The 5,944-nt window shown below is 39.5% G+C and overlaps 1 long non-coding RNA gene across 1 annotated transcript; it reads right to left on the bottom strand.

The window, feature by feature from the left end:
- Window positions 1–385: 385 nt before the first annotated feature.
- Window positions 386–5,601, bottom strand: LOC124174108. The gene is made up of 3 exons (XR_006868862.1): window positions 5,525–5,601; window positions 1,140–1,439; window positions 386–530 (listed from the first exon to the last, which is right to left on the bottom strand). It is a non-coding gene; the product is annotated as an uncharacterized LOC124174108 (long non-coding RNA).
- Window positions 5,602–5,944: the final 343 nt, after the last annotated feature.

Raw genomic sequence — 5,944 nt, 5'->3', positions numbered from 1 at the left:
TAGTATACTCTGTAATTGTAATTCCTGGCCAGACGTTAGTTGCACAACATTCTCCTCTCTGACATTTTACTCAAATCAGTGTTCAGTAAAGTTTATCCCCGACACTCCCATTTGTGATGTGAGAATATAAAGCTAGCAAAAGGTGTCCTAATCATGGGAAATCCATTATTCGGGTATTCAGTATTTACTACTCGTCCATTGCTCCATATTTAGTCAAATCAGCCAAAATCAGCTTTAACCCAGCGCGTAAAAATTGTCATGTTTAGTTCTTATCTCTTACACCTCAATGAGAGAGTTTTGTTGAGGAAGGTTACATGCATGGAAGTAGTGATATAAATGCATATAAGATTTGATAAATTTATTGAAAAAATAAACAAATAATAAAAAAGTTGTTAAATTCGAAGTTATCACAAGTTGTACTGACGTTTTGTAGCTTTGGTTCATTGCAGAAAGATGATTGCCATATGTTGTGACTATGCCCACTGTTAGTCGAGCTTGAAGTATAGTTTCTTTCTGAGCTTCGAGAATACCTTAAATGAAAAGGATACAAAAGTAAAATTAGCATTGAGAGACTAATGTATTATGGCTTTAATAACGATCAATCACTCACGCAATTAAGGCGACCAATGAATTAAAGCCTTTAAAAATTAGGTACGATTATTCCTATGCGTTACACATGGCATAAACAGTGACCATTCTTAAATATGGGTACGTAGTGTCTCGAAGGTTAATTCTCAATATTTAAAGTTATCTTTTCTTTCAACTTATCACGGTCATTATTTCTTTTGGCTCTTTACAATTACAGTCACCTAAGTCCTTTTAATTTACTTCTCCTTGAAAAAAACATCTTATTATTATTGTTTTTTCCACCAGTGTGTAATTGAAATCCTCGTCGGAAACATGAGTGTTCCTCTTTTGCGTTTCATTCGACAGCAAATTCATTTATCAAATTTGTAAGGCAATATGAACCCCATTCAATAAGAATTTAGAAGTTCGTGCTTGCACGATATATTATTACGTCCATTGACCTCTCTGAAATATATACCTTGCCACTATGTGATCAAGTGTAATATTTCAACCGCAAAAAATTCTCACCGCGTATTACCATGACACGTTGCAATCCATGAACTTTGACTGACCTGTAAGTGCTCCTGGGATGGGGTACGTCCTGCTCTTCCTTATCCAATGTAGGAATAGCTGTATGTGTATGGGTGTACTTGATGATATCCGAACGCGGAGACGCTGTAAGCTGGCACCGTCACCGGATGGTAGGCCAAGGCTGGCGGCGTGTAGAAATTATGAACTCTGACCACCGCTGGAGAATGAACAAAAGGGAAAAGTGCCCTCTTCTCCTTTGCTCCTCCACTGTGCTTCTCTGCTTTATCCTCGGTCGCTGTAGCCAGGGCTGCCATACTCACGACTATCAGCAAGAAGACGTGCTGAAATGCGCAAAATACTAAATTATCATCATTATTACAATCAGGAAGAGCTCTAGGGTTTCTCATAGGTTAGGAATGTATTTGAACTCTTTAGTTTTTTATAGTCTTCTTTTGTAGTCAGAAATAGATTGTGATCCAGACCAACATATGAAGAATTTCAACAATAAAGCCTCAGACCGCTTGTCAATCATGAATACGTAGAATGTAACTCGCCTAAGTTGTAGATATGATATAGTAACGGATCAATGGGGAAGAAGGTATTCAGGCTATCCCCTCACCTCATTTGTGTAGAAAATAATTTTTGAGATATTATCGATGGAAAGTACCGGTAAAACGACTAAATTCATCCAGTCCGTGATTTAAAAAAAATATGTCTAATTGTTATGGCAATGTAACCCCATGAGCCTCTAATGAAATTCTATTTCTGTCGCTAGATAGAATAGAATATTTTGGAGACTAACACTTAACAAAAGTAATCAAGTATATTCTCCGGCAAATGTAGCAACTATAAAGAGTTGGCATACAAATTAAACCTGAGTGAAGACTGTAGAATTCGGTGGCGGTGGCGTCCAGAAATATAATTTCGGCGTGCGGCGGCGCCCGCTTCCAATCCGATGATCCCTAGAGCGCGAATTAATCACTGCCGACTGTAAATTGAGCTATAGTCATTATGAAACGCAATATAAAGATTGAATGATGAGTATTCATCATCGAGTGACAAGACAAAATACCCAAGTGTCACCAACAGGTCGCGTTTAAATCTCGCGGTGTGATAGAATTTTTTTTGTTATACTTCTTTGGGTTTTAGTTGTCGAGATATTAACGATAGAAAATATCAGTAAACCGTCTAATTTTATGAAACCCACGATTACTTTTAAAAAATCACCATTTAATGGTAATACTATATCCCAAATCAGATTTACGGAGACTCTTCTTTTGTTGTTAGGCTCGGGGAAGAGCGAGGAAGGGGCTATGTTGCCGTTATAAAGCGGTAATTTTGTATCGCGGGTTGCTCAAATGTATCCATTTTTTTCTCGTACTTTCCATTGATAATATCTGGAAAACCAAGTCTCAAAAGGCGCTTTAGCAGAGACTCTTATTTCTCAAAACTTTATTTTTAATCTCACTACGACGCTTGAACGCGAAATGGGGGTAACACTTGGGTAACTTTCCATGGTAGTATGTTTTTAGAAGAAATAAGATTTTTATGCTTTTCCGGCGATTTATGTGGGTAAACTTCTCTAGGGGTTCCTATCGGGTTAAAAAAAAATCAATTTCTGCCGACGTTTCGAGCTCCGACTCTGAACTCATCCTTAGGGATACTGAATAGTATCCAAAAAAAAACAAATAAAACTATATTTATTATATTTATATATAAGTTTTAACCTGTTTGGAATCACGAGAGAAGTTTGCCCACATATTTTTGGAAGATTCACAATATTACTTGGCGTAGGTTCCGCGGAGCTATTAGTTTCGGCGGCGCAGAGGTCTGAAGCAAATTTTTATTTAACTAAGGGCCAATTTCACACGCTAGCAAAATCTTCATTACGTGAAAGTGAAGAATTATCGGGGGAGACATCCCGAACCCCCTTTGGCTGGGGGATATTCTCCCCCCTTGGCTCAACCTACAACAACCACTTGTACGATGAGGCCACAAATATTAGAGGATTCCCAAGTCCGCCACTAAATACACGGTAGTAATGCGTAACTGAGCCAATAATAACCCACATATTTAACGTATACGAGACGATTGTCAACTAAAAAAGACAACTTCCACTTTTGTTAATGGCGAAAGAACACTCACAGAACGAGATAAAGTTGCCTAGTGGCGCCGCCGAATAAAATGCGCGCAAAACAGCAACAACTATAACGCCTGGCAGCTATGTTCTTGGCCCTCCGTTAATGGAGTCTCCTCGGATGAGGCTTTGATGCATGAGTGCAGTTCACGTTTCAAAGGAGGTTGGATAGTAGCGGCGTCTTCCCCCTCCAACTCCGCGCGCCGCCGGTGCCATCGCATGGATGCACCGTTAGAACGGCACTTGTTGGATTCAATCGAGAGCCTTCTTCAATGAGAGGGAAAGCGACGTTGTCTGGGTGATAGCTCCCGTTGATATAGACCTGCCGTGCGTCGTGAATGAGGTGGGCAGTGGACGACTCGAAGGACGCCGAGGATGGGCTCGATCTCGCGTGCAAGATTACCGGAACGAGTCGTCGATCGTAGATTATCCAGCAGCCTCATACAAAGCCAGGAACGGCGTTCTCAATCGAGGAGTGGCTGTCTGAAGTAAACATTCCTCCTCGGCCTCAAAAATCAGGTCAATGAATCGACGATGCAAAATTGTATGTATCATTCTAGCGCGTATTGGTATTCGGCATTCTTGCATTGAACCTGGGGCCTCGGGTCAGGGGCCTCGGGTCAGGGGCCTCGAAAATCTCTACTGTATCTGTCATTACTACGTGTGTAATTATAAACGGGTTTTAATGTGCCCTCTTCTAGTGGCGACATAGATATCTATTCACCGTTCATTGTTCGTCGTGCTCATTAATTTCGTAGCAGTAAACGGAAAATGTTTTCATTAAGTAAAAAATCTTAAAAGAGGAACTTTTTTGTCGTTATCATTTTTCCATCTTTTTACATTTCCTCATGTGGCTTCATTCACGCAGTTTAATCCTGATGCACGTTAGTTATTGACTTGGTTTTTCATTGGAAGTCGTTAGGTGGTTTAGTAACACTTTCGTTGGTTCGCTGATTTCAAAAATGAGTGTCGATGTTTTCCTTCTTGGTTTTCGGAAAATACCAATAAAGAATTTCTAAAATTACAAAAAACGGTAGCAACAGCAATAAAATTGCTGTTTTTACTGTTTCTACTGCAACAAAATTATTCGCCCTATTATTCGCAATAAGGGTGGTATAAAATAAAAAATATTGGAAAATAAATAGGTAATTAAAATAATTTTTGCTCGTTGGAGCACTTCATAGTTATCTACTCATCGGCTTTATCACCGCTATCTAAGTGTAATACATACGTAAATAATTTAAAAAGTTTTAACTGTTAAAACTTTTGTGTATTTTAATTTCCTTTTAGTACTGAAATTTAAATTCTTTAATCTGCGATTAATTCGAGAACTCATCTCAGCATAATTAATTTAAAAATTGGTGTTTGAACAGGCTCTCAGTTTATCCGTGAGTAATCGTTGAGCTCACAGTATCCTTGTTGCCACGTTTTCCTTGTGTGGGTTTCTCTGTTTACTAAAATTCACCGCTATGGAAACTAGACATACATTTCCATAGAAATGTCGGCACTGAAAGCATATTAGGCTTCATAAAGAGAATTATCAGATGTTACAAGAATGTGGCAAGCGGGAGTATTGAGGCCCCATACGCTTGCAAAATATTTGGAAGATTCACGAGAAATTCACACCCTCTTTAAATGAACCTTCCCATCCAAAATATATTCTTGGCTACGGCCTTAAGAGTCTATATGATGAAATTTCTGCTTAAAGAAGATAATTCATAGTTTAACGTTTAATGAAGAACTAATGATAACCTAATGATCGTTGAAATATTCTTCATCTTTTGTGCATACATATCATTTGTGTTGTGTGCACTTTCTGCATTTTATCGGGCATTGACAGTACTATCGATAGACTTGCAGCTTATTTCCCGAATTCTAAAGTATACATAATTAATGGGGAACATACACTATTTTTTTCAAGTACTATAATAAGAAGGTCCCTACCTCAAATGTACTCACCGAAAATATGTAGGATGAATAATGTTTTTATCTGAGTTGTAAATCTTTAAAAATCATTCTTCATCGGCTGCTAGAAAACACGACGTCATCGGAGCGTAATGTCACAGTACGGTATCCACTGATGACAGGCTGAGGAAGTGGATAGAAAATCGGTCTATTCAGGGGCTCAAACAAATTTCATGCATGTTACCCATAAGGGGCAGCAAAGTGATCTGGTGGATTGAGCGCTTGGCAACCGATCCAATGGACCCGATCCGAGTGAAGTGTTGGAACACCCCTTAAAGAAACATCCTCGACGTGCGAATTGAAGACATAAAATGAGTTACATACCGTGAACTTCATGATTGAAGGTTTATTTGTGTGTGGATTCAGACCGTCCGGGAAGCTCCCTTTGCACTATCACTTAGGACACTGGTTGATCGTCCCCGCTCGTGTCGCCTCTTTATACCTTCACGCATGCAATACATTCCCCATGCTCATCCTCAAATGTCCTGCCTTATGCGTGACACCCTGTTTGGTAACCCTTGTTTTTTTTTCGGCCGAAGGCGATCCATGGGTGTTGGTTCATGCTCGTACGTGCCTATCTGGCCGCGAAGCGGCTGTATTTGCGAAGGGCGTTGACGTAACCGGGAAGACATAGGAGGCATGTGAGTGTTCCAGGGTGTCAGCTACCTTGTCAATAATGAGTGAAGCATCCAGTTACAGGTGCTGCTGTCACAATTTTGAATGACACCTATTAATGTAAATATA

Source organism: Ischnura elegans, chromosome 2, assembly GCF_921293095.1.
Source record: "Ischnura elegans chromosome 2, ioIscEleg1.1, whole genome shotgun sequence".
NCBI lineage: Eukaryota > Metazoa > Arthropoda > Insecta > Odonata > Coenagrionidae > Ischnura > Ischnura elegans.
This window is presented reverse-complemented; position numbering and strand designations above follow the sequence as displayed.